The 26,473-nt window shown below is 43.2% G+C and overlaps 1 long non-coding RNA gene across 7 annotated transcripts; it reads right to left on the bottom strand.

Moving 5' to 3' along the window:
- Positions 1–2,399: 2,399 nt before the first annotated feature.
- Positions 2,400–24,015, bottom strand: LOC125520587 (uncharacterized). Of its 7 annotated transcripts, none has more exons than XR_015612272.1 (5): positions 23,497–24,015; positions 22,116–22,662; positions 21,561–21,751; positions 21,346–21,460; positions 2,400–2,907 (listed from the first exon to the last, which is right to left on the bottom strand). It is a non-coding gene; the product is annotated as an uncharacterized LOC125520587 (long non-coding RNA). The 7 variants fall into 7 exon arrangements; XR_015612274.1 differs by lacking the exon at positions 2,400–2,907 and adding an exon at positions 10,597–11,801; XR_015612273.1 differs by lacking the exon at positions 2,400–2,907 and adding an exon at positions 14,561–14,579.
- Between the last annotated feature and the right edge of the window lie 2,458 nt (positions 24,016–26,473).

Below are 26,473 nucleotides of genomic sequence, written 5' to 3' on the forward strand. Positions count from 1 at the left end.
AACACAACGAACACGATCTTCATCGAGCTCCCACTTGAGCTCAGTTGCGTCATCTGCACTGGTATCATCGGCACATGCAACTGTTTGGAAGTATCGGTGAGTCACGAGGACTCAGCAATCTCACACCCTCGCGATCAAGACTATTTAAGCTTATGGGTAGGAAAAGGTAGTGAGGTGGAGCTGCAGCAAGCACTAAGCATATATGGTGGCTAACTTACGCAAATAAGAGCGAGAAGAGAAGCAACGCAACGGTCGAGAAGCTAGAAGTGATCCTAAAACTACTTATGTTCAAACATAACTCCAAAGCCATGTTCATTTCCCGGACTCCGCCGGAAAGAGGCCATCACGGCTACACACGCGGTTGATGCATTTTAATTAAGTTAAGTGTCAAGTTCTCTACAACCGGACATTAACAAATTCTCATCTGCCACATAACCGCGGGCACGACTTTCGAAAGTTCAAACCCTGCAGGGGTGTCTCAACTTAGTCCATCACAAGCTCTCACGGTCAACGAAGTATATTCCTTCTCCTAGGAAGACCCGATCAGACTCGGAATCCCGGTTACAAGACATTTCGACAATGGTAAAACAAGACCAGCAAGACCGCCTGATGCACCGACATCCTGATAGGAGCTGCACATATCTCGTTCTCAGGGCAACACCGGATGAACATTACGTACAGCTAAAACCAGCCCTCAAGTTTCCCCGAGGTGGCGCCGCAAGTGGATCTGGTTCGGACCAACACTTAGAGAAGCACTGGCCCGGGGGGGGGGGGTTAAAATAAAGATGACCCTCGAGAGCGTGACTCCCAAGGGAAAAGTATAGGTGGTGGTGAGGTAACTGGTAAAACGAAGGTTGGGCCTTGCTGGAGGAGTTTTATTCAAGTCGAACTGTCAAGGGGTTCCCATAACACCCAACCGCGTAAGGAACGCAAAATCAAGGAACATAACACCGGTATGACGGAAACTAAGGCAGCAAGAGTGGAACAAAACACTAGGCATAAGGCCGAGCCTTCCACCCTTTACCAAGTATATAGGTGCATTAAAGTAAATAAGATATAATAATGATATCCCAACAAAATCCATGTTCCAACAGGGAACAAACTTCAACTTCACCTGCAACTAGCAATGCTATAAGAGGGGTTGAGCAAAGCGGTAACATAGCCAAACAACGGTTTGCTAGGAAAGGTGGGTTAGAGGCTTGACATGGCAATATGGGAGGTGTGATATAGCAAGTGGTAGGTATCGCGGCATAGCAAATAGAGCAAACAACTAGCAAGCAAAGATAGAAGTGATTTCGAGGGTATGGTCATCTTGCCTGCAAAGTTCTCAGAGTTGTCGAAAGCTTGATCCTCGTTAGCATACTCAACAGGTTCCTCGAACACGTACTCGTCTCCCGACTCTACCCAAAGCAAGAACAAAAGCAAGGAACACAATCAACCACGGTGCAATGCACAAGCATCATGATGCAAAACATGGCATGATATGCAAGACATGATATGCAATGCATATGCATGCTTCGGAAGGGAAAAGATTGAACAAGGCATCAACTTTGCAAACCAAGTGTGCCGCTGGAAAGATGAGATGATTTCGGTTGAAATCGATATAAAGATCACCAGAAACGGAGGCACGGTTTGCAAATAGCAAGCAAAACAAGAATGACACAATTTTGCGATTAACAGCACGATGCCATCTAGAATGCAACAAGAAACTAAGCTACTACACTCCAACATAGCAACAAAGCATATGGCAGTGATGTACTCAAGATGCTTGACAAAACATGAACACTGAGCTATGGCTAAATCACACAAGAGCAGGTTCAAACAAGCATGGCAAAAATGCAAAAAATATCAGCTTCACAGATAGTGAAAATACTAACATGCCAGAAAATAATATCAGGAAGCCATGTTTAGAGCAAGCAAACAACATGCTACAGGAACATGTCATAGCAATAAAAGGCATGGAATGAATCTACTAAATACATAGAACAAAAGTCCCTTACCGAACACGAGCCAAAAAGGCACAGAAGATATGATGGCGCCCATGTAAACATAGCAAGTTTTATTATCAGTTTCAGACTTGGCAGAAATAAGAGCATGGCATAAACAGAATTATGAAGGCAACTTTGTGAGCTCAAATCACTCACCACAAGGCATTGAATGACAAATCAAGCATACTAATAGCAAGAAGGCATGTTTAAGAATCCAACCATTGCAAGAGAAAGTCCTAGCATGCATGGATCACTAGCACCAACCATGGCAAAATTGATTAACATGTAAATAATCTACCAGGAACATTTTATAACAAAAGTAGAGCAGATTAAGACATGCTAGGGCACTCCATAATTGCAAACAGGGGCATGGATGGATAGAGCATAACCATATGTCCAAAACATCCTTACTGAAGAAACTCAAAACAAGCATGAATATCACTGTAGCATCATGTTTACATGACATAAAAATAACAGTAGAACAAAGACTTAGCAAAATACCAAGTCCCTGAAAACATTAATATCACAAAGGCTACTGTAACGCCCTCGATGCGGCTATATCTCCTACGTGTCGAAGCACGACTTAGAGGCATAACCGCATTGAAAGCAATGTCGCAAGTGAGGTAATCTTCACACAACCCATGTAATACATAAGGGAAAAAGATACATAGTTGGCTTACAATCGCCACTTCACACAATTACATGAATAAAGTATTACATCAACCAGATACAATCAAGGTCCGACTATGGAACCCAAAATAAAAGAAGACTACCCCAAATGCTACATAGATCCCCGATCGACCCCAACTGGGCTCCACTACTGATCAACTAGAACGAAACAACACAAAGGGCAAGATCTTCATCGAGCTCCTCCTTGAGCTTGGTTGCGTCATCTGCACGGTTCAACGGCACCTGCAAGCTGGTTTTGGAAGTATCTGTGAGTCACGGGGACTCAGCAATCTAACACCCTCGTGATCAAGACTATTTAAGCTTATGGGTAAGGTAAAAGGTATGAGGTGGAGCTGCAACAGCGACTAGCATATTTGGTGGCTAACATATACGCAAAAGAGAGCGAGAAGAGAAGGCAAAGCACGATCGAGGAAACTATGATCAAGAAGTGACCCTAGAACAACCTACGTCAAGCATAACTCCAACACCGTGTTCACTTCCCGGACTCCGCCGGAAAGAGACCATCACGGTTACACACGCGGTTGATGTATTTTAATTAAGGTCAACTTCAGGTTTTCTACAACCGGACATTAACAAATTCCCATCTGCCCATAACCGCGGGCACGGCTTTCAAAAGTTCAAAGCCCTGCAGGGGTGTCCCAACTTAGCCCAACACAAGCTCTCACGGTCAACGAAGGATATTCCTTCTCCCAAGACAATCCGATCAGGCTCGGCATCCAGGTTACAAGACATCCTCGACAATGGTAAAACAAGTCCAGCAACACTGCCCGAATGTGCCGACAAATCTCGATAGGAGCTGCACATATCTCGTTCTCAGGGCACACTCAGATGAGACATCCTACGAGTAAAACCAACCCTCAAGTTGCCCCAAGGTGGCCCCGCAGTCTACTCGGTTGGACCAACACTCAGAGGAGCACTGGCCCGGGGGGGGGGGGTTAAAATAATGATGACCCTTGAGTCTGCAGAATCCAAGGGAAAGAAAAGGCTAGGTGGCGAATGATAAAACCAATGTTGGGCATTGCTGGAGGAGTTTTATTCAAGGCGAACTGTCAAGGGGTTCCCATTATAACCCAACCGCGTAAGGAACGCAAAATCCGGGAACATAACACCGATATGACGGAAACTAAGGCGGCAAGAGTGGAACAAAACACCAGGCATAAGGCCGAGCCTTCCACCCTTTACCAAGTATATAGATGTATTAATTAGATAAGAGATATTGTGATATCCCAACAAGTAAACATGTTCCAATAAGGAACAACATCTCCATGTTCAAACAAGGAAACAAACTTCAATCTTCACCTGCAACTAACAACGCTATAAGAGGGGCTGAGCAAAGCGGTAGCATAGCCAAACAACGGTTTGCTAGGACAAGGTGGGTTAGAGGCTTGGTTCAACAATAAGGGAGGCATGATAAGCAAGTGGTAGGTATTGCAGCATAGGCATAGCAAAAGAGCGAGCAACTAGCAAGCAAAGATAGAAGTGATTTCGAGGGTATGGTCATCTTGCCTAAAATCCCGCAAGGAAGAAGAATGAGTCCATGAAGAAGACAAACGGACGTAGTCGAACGGATCCTCACAAACGCGACGTTACCGGATTACCGAGAAGAAGTACACCAGAAAGAAAGCAAACAACATAGTAAACAACCACCACATAAACATGGCATGATGCACAATCAAGTATGATGCATGTCCGGTTTAATGAAGCATGGCATGGCAAAATGCACAAACAATCCTACAAATTAAGTGGAGCTCAACATACAACTCCGTTGCATATTGACGAAACACCACATTCAAGTATTTAGTTCGATCTCGTTTATGTACCCAACAAAATTAAATGTTGTCAACCATAGCAAGGGGTGAAGCATAAGTAACTAACTATCTAGTCAAATTTAAATGAGACCGAAAATAACAAACAACAATTCCGGAAACTCCTCATGTGCATATTTTAAGGTTTGGTACTGTTCTGCCCTAAACCATGTTTTAGAGTTGTTAAACATGCAAAGTAAGGCCGCCATGTTAAACTAGGCAAAATTCTACCCCATTTACATATAAAGTTTGTTAAATTCCGAGTTACGGTTATTTAGTTATGAAATAAAGCATTTTAACATGGCATAGGGGCAAATTTAATCAAACCGCATTTTAAACATTTTAAACATAGATGAAAATGGCAAATTATGAAACTAGACAAAATTCTAAGCAAGTTTCATATATTAAGTTTTTCCATATGATGCTTACTTATTAAGTTATTATATGCATGAACTATGAGGGGTTTTCTATAAAACAGGCAGTCTCTGGTTAAATGGCAAAATTTGCAGCGCATAAAAAAATACAATGGGCTGAAACAGGATGGCCCAATCGGCGGAAAAAAATATGAGAGGCGTTGGGGGGGGGGGGCTGCTCACCCTTGGCCGAGGCCCGGTCGGTGTAACAGTGGCAGGCCGGTGCGGGATCTGGGCCTCGCGTGGGAACTGGGCTTGCGCGGCTGAAGGGAGCTGGGCCTGCGCGGCACTGGAGGAGAGCAGCTGGGCCGGGGCGCGATCAACGCACAGTGATACAGGGCGGTTCAGGACGCTCATCCTGCTCTGCATCTGCTTCGATGCAGACGACACCGGCGATGCAGGAGGCCGCATCAGCGTGTCTGGCGGCGGCTTGAGGGACTCCGGTGAGGAGGGTGGCGACCTGGAGACCGACGACGCCGCAGACTCGGCGCTCGATGGAGGTCAACGAAGGCTCGACGCGTCTTGTCTCCGGAAACAGAGAAGCGAACGGGTCGGCGTGGTGGTCGAGGAGGCAGGGAGGAGGCTTGGCGCGGGGTCATGGGGCTCCGGCAGCACAGGGGACTTGGCGAAGGCGACGAGCGGCGCTGGGCGAACGGGCGCCTCGTCCTTTGCTCGTCGGAAGCAGAGCAGCGGCAGCGTCTTGGCGCAGCTGCAGGCAGCACAGCAGATCCAGGGTCAATGGAGGCGCGGAAAGCGGCGGGTTTGGTCGTGGCCTACGCGAGCGGACGGTGCGGGCGTCAAGGAGCGGCTGCAGCGGGGCTCCAGGAAGGACATGGCGGCGAACGAAGGCACGGCTCCGGGCGGTGGAGGTAGCAGGCCGGCGGCGGGTGACGAACTTGAGGCGCTCGGGCGCCATGCCTGCTCCAACTCCTTGCAGCAACAAGAAAGAAAAAAGGGAGGTGGAAGAAGGACGAAGGAAAACGGAGAAGGGCGGCGAGGGCTGCTGGTCCAGCGGTGCTACGGCGAAGCCGGAGGGCGTCGGGGTCAAGGCAGAGGAGGCGGGCGAGCTCTGTTGGTCGAGAAGGGCCATGGGGGCTCTGATTGGTGGGGATCGAGAGGAGTATAGGAGAAGGTGGATCTGATTGGCTTGGCACGGAATGCAAGGAGGAGGAAGGCATTAGGTGGCGGCGCGGATGGACTGATGGGACACGCGGGCTAGATTTTAGGGTTAGGCTAGAGTTTATATAGGTAGGGGATTAGGGGAGGGATTAACTCGGTCCGTCCGATCGTAATCAGGCGGTCGAGAATAAATTGGTTAGGGAGTCCAATAAACAAAACAGAGATGTTTTGTAGATGTTTGGGGATGATCCGGATCCAACGGTGACGACTGCCCGGGTCGGGTCCGGGACAATTTCGGACGCGCATGTGAGGGGTTCGATGCACTGAGCAGAGAGGGTTTCGGACCGTGCGGTCGCATCGGAAAACTCCGGAAGCGAAGAGGGGAAGGAGGATGGACTAGGTGGGCTGTGGCGAGACTGCGAGGGTGAGAAGAGAGAGAGAGAGAGGGCCCGGCATCTGTTTCCGGAGACCGAAAACATCCGACGTTTTGACCGACTATATTGCCGCTATAAATATCCGTTGGGGCATCAAACGGACTCCGATTGCGATGAAACTTGGCACACGGTCTACCTACACTATAACAAGACCGCACGCCAACTCTCATCCCATTCCGAGAACATTATCTGGCCACTTATAAAATAATATTCGGACGTGCCGCGGGCGCGTGCGAGTGTGGCTGGACTCAAAACAGACAACGGAAGGAACTGGGAGACCGGGACGGATGCAAGTTTTGGAAACATGATGATGCAATGCACATGATGACATGATGAAATGCAACACGCAAGCAAATGACATGGCAACGCCGGCGAATAACTAGCAGACACCTGGCGCATCGGTCTCAGGGCGTTACAACACTCCACCACTACGAGAGGATCTCGTCCCGAGATCTAGAATGGCACCGGAGGGAAAAACGGAAGAGCAAGAGAAAAGGTAAAACTAAGTTGCTTCTTTGACAAACGAATGAAACCATGAGCCTTGAGAGGTTGAGCAAAATGAAAGAAAGAAAGCAACGGAGAAGAACAAAGTTTAAAGCACTCCGTTAAGAAAGAGGAATAAGAAAGAACCGATTCGGGTAGCACTTCGGTTGAAAAGAGATGAAGACTTGATAAAATGAGAGAGCTTGAGCAAAAAGGGACACAACACTCCGGTTAAATGGATAAACCAAGAAAAGAACATGATCCTGACAAGAACAAGAAGAAGGTTTGAAGAGAGCAGCAACACAATGCCTCCGGAACAAAAGTAAGAATGGAATGAATGAAGGGAAAAACGAGAGCACACTTACAACAAATGCTAGAACAGAATTGTTGGAAAACCAACAACGAAAAGAATAATCTTGATATGGTCTTATGGAATACATCTCAGATTATGAGGTGACAACCTGCCACTCACGAGAAAAGAATTGGATTGGTATGAACAAGGAGACGAGAAAGCTTATTTCACCGGAAGGATGAAAGAAGAACTTGGGTCCTATATGAGCACCATAAATAGCAACAATCCTTAGGGACGGTTTTTGGTGAAATATAGCCCAAGATAATTCCAACGAAGGGATTGATGGATTTAAAATACCTCATTCTTAACAACATGTGGAACATGAAACATGAACTCAAATTATCAAGAATGACATAATACCACCTCCAATGATACGGTAGAAAGAAAAGCACTCCGGATAGCTCGATGAAGAATGCTTGAACTCCTCTAAAAAGAATCTTGATGATCACTTCGAGAAGGAATTAAATCCTTGATGAACCAACATGTAGAACCTTCATGAAGAACTCTGGTAAACAAAGGAATGATCAAACAGAAGGCAAGAGAAGTTGAAAACACATGGTGAATCCTTGTAATGATTAGATGAAGCTTTGGAATGGTATAATTGAAATAAATTTGAACTCCAGAAAAGAAAGATGGACAACTTGAATCGAGAATTTGATGAACCTCTGGAATAAGGAATTAATCACTTGGATGAACAAAAATAAGAATTACGTTATGCGTATCCTTCACCAATTAAATTGATGACAATCAACGGATGTGGCATACCACTTATTCTCGAAGAAAAGATTAAGATAGATGTCGCGCCAACTTGGGAAGGTATTGAACGAACCACCGGAAGGGTTGAAACAACGAATAAATTGATATGATAAAGAAGGAAGAGAAAACTCTTGAATGAACCACCATAAGAATTGGAAAACGAATGAAGTAAAAGGGAAGAATCACCGGTAAGAATTAGCAAAAAACGAAGATGCTTGAGAGAATTTAGATCCATGAGAACGAAGAGATCATGAACTGATTAGAGGATATTTGAACAATGCACCGGTAAGATTTGGAGAATGATAACAGAAAGCTGAGAATGAATAAATCTTCTGAAATGATGGGCTTCGGAGAATCAAACTGAAAAGAATCTTGAATAGCTCCGGATGAGTGAAAAGAATTCTCACAATCAAAACAATTATGAGAGGATGGCCTCGAACTAGAACCACAAATCTCTGAGAGAACGGATAGGATATGGAGGAAAAACTCTTCTTCGGTCTTCAAATACAGAGAATGACGACGAGAAACAACACCAAGAATTGTAGAGGCACTCCAGAATGAAGAATGGAAAGGTTGAGCCAACAATGAAAAGAATTTGAAAGATCTTGGAGAAATACATATGACTGATGATGAATCATTCTTACGTCAAACTTTAAAATAATTTGAGGATAGCTCCGGGAAAATAAGAAGAGTCAGGTAAGATCCTGGGAAAAGACCTGTGGGTTAGGCCCACTCAAAAGATACACCGTTGAAGGATTACTTGAAAAGAGAGATTGCACCAGTTGAATTAAAAGGATTAAATGATATAACATCCTCAAAAGAGTTTGACGAAAACAGAATAGAAACACGAATCTTCAAGATATCTTGAGCACTCCAGAACAATTGAATAGCGAGAAAATGAATGAATATGAGGTGCACCGGCATGAGAAGGTGTTTGAAACGAGGAAAAAGATATGATGAACAAAGCTTGAATTAAAACCACCGGAGAAAAAAAAGAAGAATGATGAACTTGAGGCCCCGTTAGAATGACCATGAGAATAATCGGATAAGAACATTGATTGAAAAGAAAGAAGAGACTTCACAAGAATAAAGGATACTTGATTAAGACATCGGATTCCTTCAAGAAAAAGGGTGGGTGGGCGGGAAAACAAAGACAAGTTGGGGACGGATGAAACAAACACCGTTGAGAAGAACTGATACTTGATCTTGCGGATGTTGCAATGATCGGATCCACTTGAAGAGAAGTACACCGGTTAAAAAAGATTGACATGTCAATCTCGATGATCATGAAGGATTAGTATTCACATACAAATATGAGAACACCGCTTAGAAAAGGGATGGAATCCACATTTGTCTCTGAAGCAACTCGAATACCACAACTCAAAACAAAACAAAGGATTGGCTTTCAAAATAAGCCAGAACAAACATATGATAGAGATTTCGTCCGAAGTTTTCGTGGTGGGGCCTACACGGGCTCGATCGTACAACACCATCATGTACAAGGCAGTGCACATGACACGAAGCGTCCCCGAGTCGGCATAGCCAAGGACTCTTTAAGACACAACGCGACCACTGTAAAACCAACCGTGAATTGGCGGACCACTAGACGTCGAACCCCAATTTCGTATCATACATCTGTCGAAAAGATATCCTAAGAGCTACTTGAATTCCCACTTATAAACTCCCGAAATTTTCCGGTTATGCAATAAGGTGTTGGGGATACAGGGGAAGCATAATATCTCACCCAAAACTAGCAAATCCTACATCCAACTGTATCCATCCTTCAACACATAACCAAGAAACCTTCGGAAATCGTCTACCTCAACCTTCAAAAAGCATCCGTTATACGAGTTATGGCAATACTCCCGAACTCCCGCCCCAGTACTGGGTGGCGTCGAGGTTATCTCACCAACAACTGCATAAAAGAGATTTTTGATGTCGGCGAAACTAAACTCAGGTATTCCAGAACTGCAACGATAAAATTGTGACGACAACACCTCGGAGCTCAACTCCCCAGGACACTGCCACAACCCCAAAATGTCAGGAGGCACCAAGAACAATGTTCTTGTCACAAAACCATCGGAACGATTCCAAGATACCCGCATGATCCTAAATTTTTTTTAGTGAAATTTGAGAAGAGGAGAGTCAAAACTCTACGTCAGGATGCCTCACCAGAGCGACGAAGGGACTGGGGAGTAAAAAGAATTCCTAACTCTCCCATATATAATCCTAAATGACTCAAAACATTTTTCTAGACTCAACAACGCCAGCTATTCGATCAAGCAGGGGGCTCCTAGGGTCGGGGAAGGCTCTGATACCAACTTGTAACGCCCTCGATGCGGCTATATCTCCTACGTGTCGAAGCACGACTTAGAGGCATAACCGCATTGAAAGCAATGTTGCAAGTGAGGTAATCTTCACACAACCCATGTAATACATAAGGGAAAAAGATACATAGTTGGCTTACAATCGCCACTTCACACAATTACATGAATAAAGCATTACATCAACCAGGTACAATCAAGGTCCGACTACGGAAACCAAAATAAAAGAAGACTTGTAAAGATTGTTTTGAGATATGAAGATAGTGATATCAAAGTTGTGCTAATTGAGTAGTTGTGAATTTGAGAAATACTTGTGTTGAAGTTTGCAAGTCCCGTAGCATGCACGTATGGTAAACATTGTGTAACAAATTTGAAACATGAGGTGTTATTTGATTGTCTTCCTAATGAGTGGCGGTCGAGGACAAGCGATGGTCTTTTCCTACCAATCTATCCCCCTAAGAGCATGCGCGTAATACTTGGTTTTTATGACTTGTAGATTTTTGCAATAAGTATGTGAGTTCTTTATGACTAATGTTGAGTCCATGGATTATACGCACTCTCATCCTTCCAGTATTGCTAGCCTCTTCGGTACCGTGCATTGCCCTTTCTCACCTTAAGAGTTGGTGCATACTTCGCTGGTGCATCCAAATCCCGTGATATGATACTCTATTACACATAAACCTCCTTATATCTTTCTCAAAACAGCCACCATACCTACCTATTATGGCATTTTCATAGCCATTCCGAGATATATTGCCATGCAACTTTCCACCGTTCCGTTTATTATGACACGCATCATCATTGTCATATTGCCTTGCATGATCATGTAGTTGACATTGTATTTATGGCAAAGCCACCGTTCATAATTTTTCATACATGTCACTCACGAGTCATTGCACATCCCGGTACACCGCCGGATGCATTCATATAGTCATATCTTGTTCTAGTATCGAGTTGTAATCATTGAGTTGTAAATAAACAGAAGTGTGATGATCATCATTAATAGAGCATTTTCACCCCCCAAAGGCAAAAAAGAAAGAAAAAAAGAAGCCCCCCCACAAAAAGGGACAATGCCACTATCCTTTTCCACTCTTGTGCTTCAAAGTAGCACCATGATCTTTATGATAGAGAGTCTCTTATTTTGTCATTTTCATATACTAGTGAAAAATTTTCATTATAGAACTTGGCTTGTATATTCCAACAATGGGCCTCCTCAAGTGCCCTAGGTCTTCATGAGCAAGCAAATTGGATGCACACCCACTTAGTTTCTTTTGTTGAGCTTTCATACATTTATACCTCTAGTGCATCCTTTGCATGGCAATCCCTACTCCTTGCATTGACATCAATTGATAGGCATCTCCCTAGCCCATTGATTAGCCGCGTCAATGTGAGACTTCCTCCTTTTTGTCTTCTCCACATAACCCCCTTCATTATATTCTATTCCACCCATGCGTGAAAGTTGAAAAAAGTTTAAGATTACTAAAGTGTGAAACAATTGCTTGGCTTGTCATCGGGGTTGTGCATGATGAGAGCATTCTTGTGTGACGAAAATGAATCATGACTAAACTATATGATTTTATAGGGATGAACTTTCTTTGGCCATGTTATCTTGAGAAGACATGATTCCTTAGTTAGTATGCTTGAAGTATTATTATTTTTATGTCAATATTAAACTTTTATCTTGAATCTTTCGAACCTGAATATTCATGCCACAATAAAGAAAAATTACATTGAGAAATATGTTAGAAAGCATTCCACATCAAAAATTCTTCTTTTGTTATTTGCCTACTCGAGCACGAGCATGAATTAAGCTTGGGGATGCTTGATACGTCTCCAACATATCTATAATTTTTGATTGCTCCATGCTATTATATTATCTGTTTTGGATGTTAATGGGCTTTATTTTACACTTTTATATCATTTTCGGGACTAACCTACTAACCGCAGGCTCAGCCCAAATTGTTGTTTTTTGCCTATTTCAGTGTTTCGTAGAAAAGGAATATCAAACGGAGTCCAAACGGAATGAAACCTTTGGGAACGTGATTTTCTCAACAAACGTGATCCAAAAGACTTGGAGTGGATGTCAAGAAACAATCGAGGAAGCCACGAGGCGAGGGGCGCGCCTACCCCCTGGGTACGCCCTCCACCCTCGTGGGCCCCTCGTTGCTCCACCGACCTACTTCTTCCTCCTATATAAGTCCACGTACCCCCAAACATCCAGGAGCAACACGAAAACCTAATTCCACCGCCGCAACCTTCTGTACCCGAGAGATCCCATCTTAGAGCCTTTTCCAGAGCTCCGTCGGATGGGGCATTGATCACGGAGGGCCTCTACATCAACTCCATGGCCTCTCCGGTGATTTGTGAGTAGTTTACTTCAGACCTACGGGTCCATAGTTATTAGCTAGATGGCTTCTTCTCTCTCTTTGGATCTCAATACAAAGTTCTCCTCAATCTTCTTGGAGATTTATTCGATGTAATCTTGTTTTGCGGTGTGTTTGTCGAGCTCCGATGAATTGTGGGTTTATGATCAAGATTATCTATGAACAATATCTAATTTTTCTCTGAATTCTTTTATGTATGATTGATTTATCTTTACAAGTCTCTTTGAATTATCAATTTGGTTTGGCCTACTGGATTGATATTTCTTGCAATGGGAGAAGTGCTTAGCTTTGGGTTCAATCTTGCGGTGTCCTTTTCCAGTGACAGCAGGGGCAGCAAGGCACGTATTGTATTGTTGCCATCGAGGATAAAAAGATGGGGTTTATATCATATTGCATGAGTTTATCCCTCTACATCATGTCATCTTACTTAAAGCATTACTCTGTTCTTATGAACTTAATACTCTAGATGCATGCTGGATAACGGTCGATGTGTGGAGTAATAGTAGTAGATGCAGAATCGTTTCGGTCTACTTGTCTCGGACGTGATGCCTATATACATGATCATACCTAAATATTCTCATAACTATGCTCAATTCTATCAATTGCTCGACAGTAATTCGTTTACCCACCGTAATACTTATGCTCTTGAGAGAAGCCACTAGTGAAACCTATGGCCCCCGGGTCTATCTTCCATCATATTAATCTTCCAACACTTAGTTATTTCTATTGTTGTTTATTTTACTTTGCATCTTTATTTCTCTTTATCATAAAAATACCAAAAATATTATCTTATCATATTTATCAGATCTCATTCTCGTAAGTGACCGTGAAGAGATTGACAACCCCTTTATCGCATTGGTTGCGAGTTTCTTATTTGTTTGTGTAGGTGCGTGGGACTCGAGCGTGATCTCCTACTAGATTGATACCTTGGTTTTAAAAAACCGAGGGAAATACTTACGCTACTTTGCTGCATCACCCTTTCATCTTCAAGAGAAAACCAACGCAGTGCTCAAGACATAGCAATGATAAATCGCAGGTCCAAAAGATCTTTAAAAACTTCGCTAGGAAGGCCCAAAATCAATTTGAAGTGAAGATCAAGAAGGTTCGCAGCGACAACGAAATGGAGTTCAAGAACGCAAATGCGGATACCTTTCTTGATGAAGAAGCGATTTCACACGAGTTCTCGGCTACGTACACGCCTCAGCAAAACGGAGTTGTTGAGAGGAAGAACTGAACTCTTATCGAGATGGGAAGAACAATGGTTGATGAGTACAAGACGCCAAAACACTTTTGGGCAGAAGCAGTTGAGACAACTTGTCACGCAACAAATCGCTTGTACCTTCACAAGCTACTCGGCAAGACGGCATACGAGCTTCTCACCGGTAACAAACCCCAAGTTGGATACTTTCGAGTGTTTGGTTCAAAGTGTTACATTCTTGATAAGCATCGTCGTTCTAAATTTGCTCCTAAATCTCATGAGGGCTTCCTACTCGGTTATGGCTCAAACTCTCACACTTACCGTGTCTACAACAATTTCACCCGAAAAGTTGAAGAGACGGTAGATGTGAAGTTTGATGAATCTAACGGCTCGCAAGTAGAGCAATTGCCAATTGATGTAGGAGACAAAGACCCTTCGGAAGCAATCCAAGACTTGTCTATTGGCAAGATTCGTCCAATGGAGGTGAAGGAGAGTACCTCGTCCATCCAAGTGCAAGCTTCTACCTCACGACAAGGTGAACCAAGAGTTGACATGGAAGCATCCACAAGTGGGACACGCCAAAATGAAGAAAACAAGTACACCAATATGAACCTCATCAACCTCCTTCTCCACCTAGATAAGAGAACGACAATGCCAACAATGAAGAAGGCCAAGAAGAAGAACAAGATGATGAAGAAGATGCTCCACCCTGATCCAAACAAAAGCTCCCACGAGTTCGAGCAAGAGTTTCACGAAACCATCCCATTGAACAAATCTTCAATGATATTCAAACCGAGAGAATCACTCGCTCTAAAACTCGTTTGGCTAATTTTTGTGAACATTATTCATTCATCTCTAGCATTGAACCTATGAAGGTTGAAGAAGCATTGGAAGATCCGGATTGGATAAATGCCATGCATGATGAGCTATACAACTTTGAGAGAAACCAAGTGTGGACATTGGTCGAGAAGCCCGACAACAACCACAACATCATTGATACCAAATGGGTGTTTCGCAACAAGCAAGATGAAGATGGTCAAGTCGTCCGCAACAACGCACGTCTCGTCGCCCAAGGTTACACTCAAGTCGAAGGTATGGACTACGGTGAGACATATGCCCCCGTTGCTAGACTTGAGTCCATCCGCATCTTACTTACCTATGCTAATTACCATGATATCATCTTGTACCAAATGGACATTAAAAGTGCTTTCCTTAATGGTGAAATTGAGGAGAAAGTTTATGTTAAACAACCTCCCGTCTTTGTTAATTCTAAGAAACCTGACCATGTTTACAAACTTCACAAAGCTCTTTATGGTCTTAAGCAAGCTCCTAGAGCATGGTATAAATGCTTAACCAAATTCCTTATTGAAAAAGGTTTGAGATTGGGAAGATTGATTATACTATTTTTACTAAAAGGGTTAATGGTGAATTATTTGTGTGCCAAATTTATGTTGATGATATCATATTTGGTTCGACTAACCTTCATTTTAGTGAAAAGTTTGGAAAGCTAATGTCGGAAAATTTTGAGATGTCTATGATGGGTGAACTCAAGTTCTTCCTTGATTTGCAAATCAAGCAAACTAAAGAGGGTACCTTTGTTTCCCAAACAAAGTATACCAAGGACTTTTCAAGAAGTTCAACATGCAAGAAAGCAAAGGTATGAAAACTCCCATGCCTACTAGTGGACATCTTAACTTGACCAAGGATGGAAAACCGGTTGACCAAAAAGGTTTATCACTCTATGTTTGGTTTATTGTTATATCTATGTGCATCCCGTTCCAATATCATGCTAAGTGTGTGCATGTGTTCACGATATCAAGAAGCCCTCAAAGAATGTCATCTTAAGGCTAAGGGATAGTGAGATACCTAATACATACATCAAATTTTGGCATTTGGTATCCTAAGAGGTCTTCTTTTGATCCTGTTGGCTGCTCCGATTCAGACTATGCCGGAGACAAGGTTGATAGAAAGTCCACTTCGGGTACTTGTCAATTCCTTGATAGATCTCTCCTGTCTTGGTCCTCCAAGAAACAAAACTCGGTATCTTCATCCACCGCCTAAGCGGAATACATTGGCGCCAGTTCATGTTGTGCTCAATTACTTTGGATGACCCAAACTCTTAAAGATTATGGGATCTATGTGAAACATGTTCCATTGCTTTGTGACAATGAAAGTGCTATTAAGGTTGCTCATAATCCCGTGCAACATTCTCGAACTAAGCATATTGAAGTTCGTCATCATTTCATTCGAGATCACGTTGCTAAAGGTGATATTGACCTTAAGCATGTTCGTATCGACAAGCAATTGGCGGATATATTCACCAAACCTCTTGATGAGAAAGTATTTTGCCGTTTGAGAGGTGAATTGAATATCATTGATGCTTCAAACTTGGAGTAGAAACTACATTTGGATACATGCAAGGCATGAGCCTTTGACTAATCCTTGATGTTTCTCTTATGATGATGATGATATGTCTTGGATATATTTGCACCCTTGCATGTTATCTAACCCTTGTAGGTACTTGGATGAATCAAAATCTATGAGATTGCAAATCACTCACATCTTAAGCAATCTCTACATCACCAAGTCTATAATATGGTGGTTGAAGACAAGGAAGCATGAAACCTTTCAACATATCCTTTGACCACTTCTATATATCAAATTTCATTTGATATCGAATTCATGATTGTCAAATTGGATACATAAGTGCTCTTCCTTGCAAAACTAATCCATATAGGTAGATGAACTCAAACTACAAGTGGTGCTCCAAATTTAATGAGCTACATCAACCTTCAGCATCCCACACAAGTTCAACTACATGATCAAGTTCAACACCACCACTCAAGGTATGTTATTCCATTTTAGAGAAGCTTTACTCCAAGTCATGGGTCAAAGCAGCTCAACAAGATCAAAAGCTTAAACGAAAAATGATAACCCTATTTTGAGCTTAAATGATGAGTATGACTTATGATCAAGTGTTCTCACTTGACTCCTTAGTCAATATACTCTAACATAGGTGACTTTGTCACCGCCCGCTTCTGGATGAAGTTCTCTGGTGTTTCTCTGGGTCTTTGCATTTGTTCTTTGCATTTGTCCCTTGCATATTTATTCCCCTTCCTTTATAAAAAAACTTCATCTAAATTTTCTTTTCTCTGTTTTGTTCTACATCTCTTGCATCCAATTCATTGCAAATCCTTCAGTTAATTCATTGCAAATCTTTGTGAGATCCTTTTTGCCTAGTGAGCTGAGGTGACAAATGTTCCCTCTGTCTTGAACTCGGTCATACCGATTCGTCTCTTTCGGTCAAGCCGAACCATTTCGATGCAACCAAAAAATATAACTCGGTATCACTGATTTCACTGCAGAGAAAACAATTTGCCACTTGTTCCTGCACCTTTGTTCCAACTCCATTCGATGACCTCTACCAGCATCACAATCTATATGATGCTTTGCTCTGTGACTCAAGGACCAAACCTATTTTGACTCACACTTCAAAAGATCCCTTCTTGGAAATTGATGCCAAAGGGGAGAGAGAGATCACATAGATCACATCAAAGCTTATTCTCTTCAAAAGGGGGAGAGAGAGAGAAAAAGGGAGAGAAAGGTAATCACATCAAAGGCCCCAGATGCTTGGTGTTCAAGAGGAGGGAAGTCACATGTATTTAAGAAGGGAAAGACATGTCTATGTTTATGATCTATTTTGTTCTGATTTTGTTTCCCTATATTTTCCCATTATCCAATAAAAAATTCAGGGGAAGAAAGACTGTTAGGGAAGGAAGTCTTTGAATTTATTATATATCTTTTACCTTTGGGGACATGTCTATATCTAATAGAGTACCCAGTACTCACACTCTACATGTCATCCCGATCTTGGTACTCTTGTGGCTTCTATTGTTTGCTCTGTCTAGTAGATGTATCTGTGTTATCTAACCTTGTTTACTTAGGTTCATCTTTTTCTAAGCCAACTCAAGAGCACAAGGTAAGTATATGCATCACACTCATATGCATGAAGATTTCTTCCTAATGTACATATTGTTTGCACGAAGGAATCATGAACATGAAGTTACACTTCATATATTCATATCATTTGCCCTGATGCATATAGCCAAGATACATGTAACACTTTGCCTACTCTGGCATGATTATGCATTCACATGATCTTACATTCCATATTGACATGGATGCATACATATAGGAGAGCCTATGCATGTTACATGTCTTTCCAAAGCTTTACTTGTTATCTTCTATATCTTTATCTAAAGTTTTGATGTATGTTGTCATCAATTACCAAAAAGGGGAGATTGAAAGCACAAGTGCTCCCTGGGCGATTTTGGTAATTAATGTCAACATATCTCTTAATTGGACTAATGTTTTCATTTAGTATATTTCAGACAAGTTTAACAGATGGAGTGGCGTGGACAAAAGGATGTGGAACCCCTTTCAAAATGCTAAGGACAAAGGATTGGTTCAAGCTCTAAAGCTCAAGACTCTACATTTTACTTTTAGTGATCCAAGATCACATTAAGTCCATAGGAAAAGCCAATACTATTAAAACGGGATGAGGTGTTGCTTAATGGGTTGCTTGATCAAAATGCTTAGTGATATGCTCCAAAACCCTCAACCACTTTCCCATATCCACATATGTCCCAAACAACAAGTCAAACTCAACCCCACTGAAACTTCTATCTGGCGCCATCGAGTTGTCTTGACATAGCCACTGCCACAAACCCTAATCGATCCAATCTCATCGATGTGATCTCGGTCTCATCGAGATGGGCTTGCAAACTCTTTGTCGCCTATTGCAATAATTTCGGTCTCATCGAGATATGCAATCGGTCGCACTGAGTTTGCTTGACCAATCCTCTGTTTTGATTATTACCAAAATAGGTCTCACCAAGTTTTCATAATCGGTCAAACCAAGATGAGGTTTTACCCTAACCCTAGCACATCGGTCCCACTGAGTTGATCATATCGGTCCCACCAAAATGTCTAACGGTCACATTATGAACTAAATCGTTCCGACTGAGTTGTCTGATTCGGTCCCACCGAGTTTGGTGATTTGTGTGTAACAGTTAGATTTTGTGTGGAAGCTATAAATACCACTCACCCACTCTTCATTCATGAGGAGAGCCATCAAAACATACCTACAGTTCCAGCATACATTTTCTGAGAGAGAACCACCTACTCATGTGTTGAGGTCAAGATAATCCACTTCAACCACATAAATCTTGATCTCTAGCCTTCTCCAATTTGCTTTCCACTCAAAATCATCTTTCCACCAAATCCAAATCAGTAAGAGAGAGTTGAGTGTTGGGGAGACTATCATTTGAAACACAAGAGCAAGGAGTTCATCATCAACACACCGTCTATTACCTTTTGAAGAGTGGTGTCTCCTAGATTGGTTAGGTGTCACTTGGGAGTCTCCGTCAAGAGTGTGAAGTTGAACCAGGAAGTTCGTACAGGCAAGGAGATCTCCTACTTCGTGAAGATCTACCCTAGTGAGGCAAGTCCTTCGTGGGCGATGACCATGGTGGGGTAGACAAGGTTGCTTCTTCGTGGACCCTTCGTGAGTGAAGCCCTCCGTGGAGTCACGCAACCGTTACCCTTCGTGGGTTGAAGTCTCCATCAACGTGGATGTATGATAGCACCACCTATCGGAACCACGCCAAAAATCTCCGTGTCTCCAATTGCGTTTGCACACTCCAATCCCATCCCTTTACTTTCTTGCAAATTGCATGCTTTACTTTCTGCTGCTCATATACACTTACCATGCTTGCTTGAATTTATTATGGATGTTTAAACTTGTGCTAAAACTCTACCTTAACTTGAAGAAAATAAGAACTGTAACTTTTCTTGTAACTTTTCTTTTTTAGGAGTCTATTCACCCCCTCTACACACCTCTTCTCGATCGTTTCACAAATCCAATTCATTTTCTTATCGAACAACAAGCAACCCAACAAGCAAACAAGGCACTGCAATGGTACCAAAGTATCATCCGTGGTGCCTGTATCAGAGGTAGTAGTAGGACCCTATAGAATTTTGTTTTTTGTCTTTTGTAGAGTCTAGTTTGTTTATGCATGGCCTATAGTTGGTCGGGTCTCTCTTCTAAATGTGATGACAAGTTGCTGCCACAAGACAATGTTGAACAAATAAAAATTTCCAGAATATAGATACACTTATCTTAGAAGTGCATTATGGGTGTAAAAACAGGACAATAGCTGGTTCGATTAAATAGGGATATGCAGTTTGCTAGCACAATGGTGCCTCAGTGCTTCATGTATTTATCAGGAATCGTGTCTACGCAGGGAAAAACACCAAATTCCATTTTTGACTATTCCTTTTTTCGTTTCCATGCTTGAGCACTCCCTTAGTAACACCTCTCTGCTTTTTGGTCAGACTTTTCACGCATGTCTTTGCAGGAAAACTCATTTCAGAGTATCACCAAAACTGTTATCCAGGAGATGTACAAGTTTTTGCAACTCTGACTGAATCAGCTTGAATCCCATTAATCATTGATGGTGGTTGAACTTGGATAACTCGGGATTATAGAATATTAAGATTATGTTTTCTTGTACTGAACAGTCAAAACCTTTTCTATAGATTTATGAATATATGCAGTACAAGAGTACTGTTTCCCGTAAATGAAAAACCTTTTTCTATAGTGTTTGGACTTTGGAATGCAATAATCAAGTATGGTAGAGTCGGTTTGTTTTCTAAACCATTGTCGTGGCTTAACTATAGAAAAATGGAGCTTCACTGGCAGGTGGTGATACACTGATCGTGGTTTGAGTTTGTTCACCTTAGCTTCATCTTACCTAATTCAACATGTTGCAGCATATAAGCAAAAAATCATACCCCATCCACGATCAGTGTATCACCAACATGCTGAATTAGGTATTTCAATGTACTGCACTTTGTTGATTAGTTCCTTGAAACTTCTCTTTTGAGTAGTTCCTTATCAGTATGAAAACATGTATGAAAAATAATTGCTTCCAGGACAACTTTAGCGCCTTTTCCTCTTTTCAGAATCTATATTTGAGCTACCCCATCCACACACTCAACAATTTTTTGAGTCACGACTATCTCTTGGCTTACCACCCCTTCCATGCCTGCACTCTGCAATGACGGTAGAATGTGGCTTTTATTGTTGTGCTTTCTTAATGCGAGACGCCAGGATCTATGAATTGTGAAGCTGAAATTTGCAAACAGTGATCAATTCTTTTAAGATTTTCCCTATATTTCTTATGTGCTCGTCCGCAGTATATAAATTTATTTCAATCATAGAACACTAAAACAATACTATCTGGGGCTTTCTGATCCATCACCACAAATGAAGAACAGAGAAACAGGAGCACGGGAACCAAAAATTGAGATGCTAAATGAGAGGGATAGGGCTCACAGTGAGGGTCTTCTCATTGCCGCATCATTGACATCCGCTCTAGAAACATCTCGCTGGAGTCACCCACGCCTTACTCTTCGATCACCCCGACCCCCTCCTGTGGTTGCCGTCAGCACTGAACATGAATAGAAGGTTCAACTGGTGATACTCTAGATCTAACAGTAGGTGCAACATAGAACCTACATCCATGCTTGACAGATCAAACACTTTTGTACCTCCTGCCAACAGTATTAAGCATCACAAGAACTGCTTTAACTTGGACTAATGATAGCGTTGTATATCATGTATGGAAGAAGAAGGAAGACGATAAGGATTTCATGACTGTGTAGCATTGGCAAGTCCCTTGTCCATGACTTCATCAATAACCGCTTCATAGGTGCGCAACCCTCTGAAGTGTACTTCCATCCTACATAATCACCAACAGAACATCACTTCAGGCAACAAAAATAATGACAATGTACCCGGATTTAGAATAATCACCCACGCTTGACCTTCCACATCCCCAGATTCTGACAAGATTATGTTTGTATTTAATTTTCTATTCTACTTGGTTCTTTACTGAGATGGCTGTTAAAATAAATGGACAGTTCATTTATCATCTAATCCTTGCCTTATTATTGAAGAATAAATTCAGTAAAGAGAGTAAATACTAAATAGGCAACAATAAAATTTACTCTGTTAGATTATGCTCAGAAAATAAGAAAACCTACTAAGAAAGTAATAGATACAGATCATGTCACGTGACAAAGTATAACTACATTCAAACATACCTTTACAAAAGCGGCTATTGTTGTAGATGACACTTGTTCATTTCGGCTAGCCCCTTCTCAAACCGGTAGTTTCCATCTTGTGCCTACTAGTGGAGCCATCACAATGGCTTGAGGTTGATCAAGTGCTGATTCAGCTTAGAGCCACAGCCAGAAAATTCCCATCGACCCGTTCACATGCAAGCCAAACAAATGATGGAATTTGTTAGTGCTTGGGAAAACATGACGGAGAATCATATTACCTGGAGAAACAACACCTAAACTGGCAGCGCAGTCTTCCACTCGCATGTGCTACGGATCTCGCCGTTGTCGAAGAAGACAGCAACAGTACTGACCGGCGGAGGCTCTGGTCGCGGCATGGCGAGGAAACTAGTAGCAAGCATCTCATCCGAATCGCTCTGCTGGCCGTTGCTTCCCGTGTTGACACATCAACACTGGATTGTAGACTTGATAGCGAAATCAGTGATTGCAAGGGCATTATCCGGTCGATCCTTTTTAATATCTAGAACATGAGCTTAGTTACAATCATCCATCAAGGACAATTTCATATCTGCATTCAGTCATGCAAACAAATAGCATCCTATTCATTTAATGAATGAAGGAAAACAAGATGAAGTAATTTGAATCTGGTATTAAAATGTCATATCTAACATCACCCATAGAAGGACCTTCTCTAGCCCCATGATGCATCGATATGTGAGTACCACCGGAGCTCTAACATTTGAATGCAAAAATCCAAAGACCATACCACTAAATAGCTCTCACATTTGAGCTAAATATATGTTTTTCTTTCATTATAACAATTAGTAATCTACAAATTTACAGATGTCGAAGCAATACAAATAAAAGTAAAATCACGGTTATAATGCACCTCACCATCCATATCATTAGCTGTATAGTCCTAGTGCAAAATTTACAACATTAACTTTCTAGATCAGAGAATGAAGAACATTCTCAGCGATTCTCAAATTACTAATATGGTATTGATTTTTTCCTAGGGATTAGTACAGAAACACATTAGATTTAGGGAAAACAACTGAAAAGTGACGACTTCTGTTCTAATATGTGTGATAATTTGAACTCCTGGAACTCAAGAGACTGACCATTTATAAACAAGTCTAAGAAAATAAACTAACAATGTTGCATTAGAATAAAAAAATGAAACCATTTGGTTGAGTGGTGCTCCTTGTATCATCAACACTTACACATTCTAATAACCAGCTTCTGAATCATCCAAATGAATCAATAATGTTAGGCACCTTATATTTAGATAAGTATCCACGCATCTCAGTGGGGATAGAGCACGAACCAGTGGGTGTATGGCATGCCTAGTGTTCCCAGCGTACTGTAAAAAGAAGGGATTCGAAAGGGAGAGAGGCCTGACCTAGAGGTCGCCGTTGAGGTCCTGTCCAGGGCAAACGCCGTCAAGGTCCGGTCGCAGACACAGTGGGTGTTGAGGAGGCGGAGCATGGCCTGCCACTGATGAACAACGACCTGGGATGGGGTGGCGGAGCTCGAACTAGGGCCAACCTTTTTCGTTTTGTGTGACGAAGTGGATGGTCTGGAGGAGGCGGATTTGGCCTGGCCTCCGCCGCACGCGACATGGGATGGAGTCGCCTACTACATTTAGGGCCCTCCATAGGGCACCCTCCTCGGATGCAGCGGAGTCGAGGAGCCCTCCGCAGCAGCGGCGACGCAGGCATGCTCAGCAGCGATGTCTGCCACAACAAGAAGAGGAAGGGGCGGAGTGCAGGCAGGGGCCCGGAGGAGGTGGTGCCCGGGGCGGGAGAAGGAGAGGCATGAGCGCGGGGGAGAGGCGAGGCGGCGGCAACCCTAGGAATCCATCCGAGGAGAGGAAAGAAGGACGTGTGGGGGCTCGCTTCTGGATGAAGCGAACGCTTCAACCTATCAGAGAAGGAAGCGATTGGAAATCATTTTTGTCTCCTAGCTAGTCCAACGTGCACATGCCCAGCTAGTGCCATAGTCGCGACTCTTTTTGGGTTCGATTTTGTCCTACGTTCTTAATGTGTGCATGTATATATTTTTCTCTTTTTTTTGCGGGGTATATATTTTTCTCTAGCCACTGCTTGATTCGAACTAGGTTTTTATTGAGTTCTTTTTTATTTTCTCTTTTTCTAGTTGTTGCAGGTAGCACTGGTGAGAATGAGGGGAGTAAGAAGGTTTACAAGAAGAATAAGAAGAAAGGCAATCTCTATGGGTTCTAGTTGAGGTTTAACTCAAAACGGCTGTGTCAGCTTGGGAAGCAGTTATCACCGGAGAAATGGAGAATTATAAGGAATGACCCATTTGGAGACTTGTTGGACATCGAGCCTTTCAAGGTGCCTCATGAGCTCATTGAGTTTGTTGTGATGTTTACGAATCATTCACTCCGTGAGTTCAAATACAAGAACAAATCCATCAACTTTAGCAAACTCATGGTGAGAAGGATTTTCAATGTGCCATCCGGTGATAGACCTATGAAGCTTCTAAAGAAGAGCTATGAACATAACCTACACAACATTTACAAAGAGGGAAACAGGGCGCCAATTGCCCATTTTATCAAGTTGCTCAAAGATTGCAGCGATGAGGATGAGGTTATGATAAATAGGACATGGCCACTCATTGTGTTGGCAATAGTTGTGTGCCCTGGCACTGGCAATATGGTTAACCTTGAGTATCTAGTTTCGCTTGAAGACATGTATTTGGTGCGTGACCTCGCTTGGGATGAGCACTTGTTGACACGAGCAATGAAGGAGGTTGCCGTCTTTCAAGAGAAGAAGAGGATGCAAGCATGTAACACCCCATATGTAAAACTTTCATATTTGGAGATGTATCCAACCTTGTCTTGTTCAATACCAAGTGGTTTCATCTTTTGGGTTTTCTTTTTGGGTTTTGTTTTGTTCCTCTTCGCTTTGTCTTGTCATTGTTTGTCATATTTCTTTTGCCTTTCATTGTTGCATCATGGCCTCCTCTTATGTTGCATTGTGCTTGGTGCCATTTTACGTATCATCATCTTCATGTGCATCTTCATGTGTAGCACATTGCATTGTGGCATGTTCCATGTGGATCCAAGCTTCAACTTTTCCCCTTCACTCATCACCACCTCTCCTTCTCTTCCTTTCCTTATTTTGTCAAGGGTCATTTTCCCTACTCCTTAAATGTTCATCTTCTCCCTATAAATCTTGCACCATGGCCTAAACCCCTCTGCAAGTTTTCACCCTATCTGAAATTGTTTTGGTCAGGTTCAAGAATGACCCAAGTTTGAACTCAATTCAAACTTGTTATATTTTTCTACCTTTAAAAATGCCAAACCAATTTTAATAAATAGGGCATAAAACCAGGTTCATGGGAATATTGTGATATTTCTAAAACTCCCCTCCACTTCCCCTGCACTTTTCCTTTTGTGTTTCTGTCTGAAGAAAAAGAAAAAGGAGAAGAGAGCAGCAACAACAGCCTACCTGGGCCTCGACCTCCTGGCCGGCCCAGCTAGCGCAGCTCCGCAGCCCATCAGCCCGCGCGCCAGCCCGCGCGGCCTCCTCCTCCCTGCTTTTTCTCACCCACGCGCACTCGCACCCCCACTAGCCCCTCGCCACGTGGCCTGATTGGCCCCGCTAGTCAGTGCCTGTCCTATAGACGCCACCCACCTTTTCGTCCTCCTCTCGATGTTGCCATGGGGACCGCGCGTGAGCTCGCGCCGCTCACCCTAGCCCCTTTTAAGCCCCTCTCCTTGCCCTACCATTCCGCTAGGGTTCCCTCTCTCCCTCGCCACCGCCAGGGCACCTTAACCCCTAGATCCGCCGTCTCCGTCGCGCCCTAGCGCATCCAGGAGCGTGTCGTCGTCGCCGACATGCTCCCCGTTGACCTCCGCCTCGACTAGCATGTCCTTCTTCTTCCCCGTCGTTGACTACGTCCCCGTTGTTGACTACGGAGCCGAAGCCCTCTGCAGCATCGACCTCTTCTTCTTCTTCGACTCCGGCCGCCGTGGGTGTTCGATCGACATCACCGCCGTCCCCGACCTCCTCTCGCCAAGCCGAGCGCGTCTTCGTGCTCGTGGTGAGCTTGCGATTCACCCCACCTCCTTCTCCCTCTATTTTGCATGCTCTAGTCACGCTAGCCGTGCGCGCCCGAGCCCATCACCGTCGGACCTCGCCTCTGGCGAGTGCTCCGACCACTGTAGCGCTTCTGCACGTGTCCGTCATCTCCGCCGTGTCCAGCTGAGTCGAGCACGCGTCTCCGTCGCTCCGTTAGGGCCCGTGGTTGTCGTGCTTGAGCTCGTCGATGCCGCCTCTGTTCGTCGCCGCCGGCGCTGCCTTCGTCGTCGTTAGGTGCGTCAAGTGCCATGCGGGTGTGCGGTTTCTCCG

Source organism: Triticum urartu, chromosome 7A (genome assembly GCF_056163025.1).
Source record: "Triticum urartu cultivar PI428250 chromosome 7A, HENAU_Tu73, whole genome shotgun sequence".
NCBI lineage: Eukaryota > Viridiplantae > Streptophyta > Magnoliopsida > Poales > Poaceae > Triticum > Triticum urartu.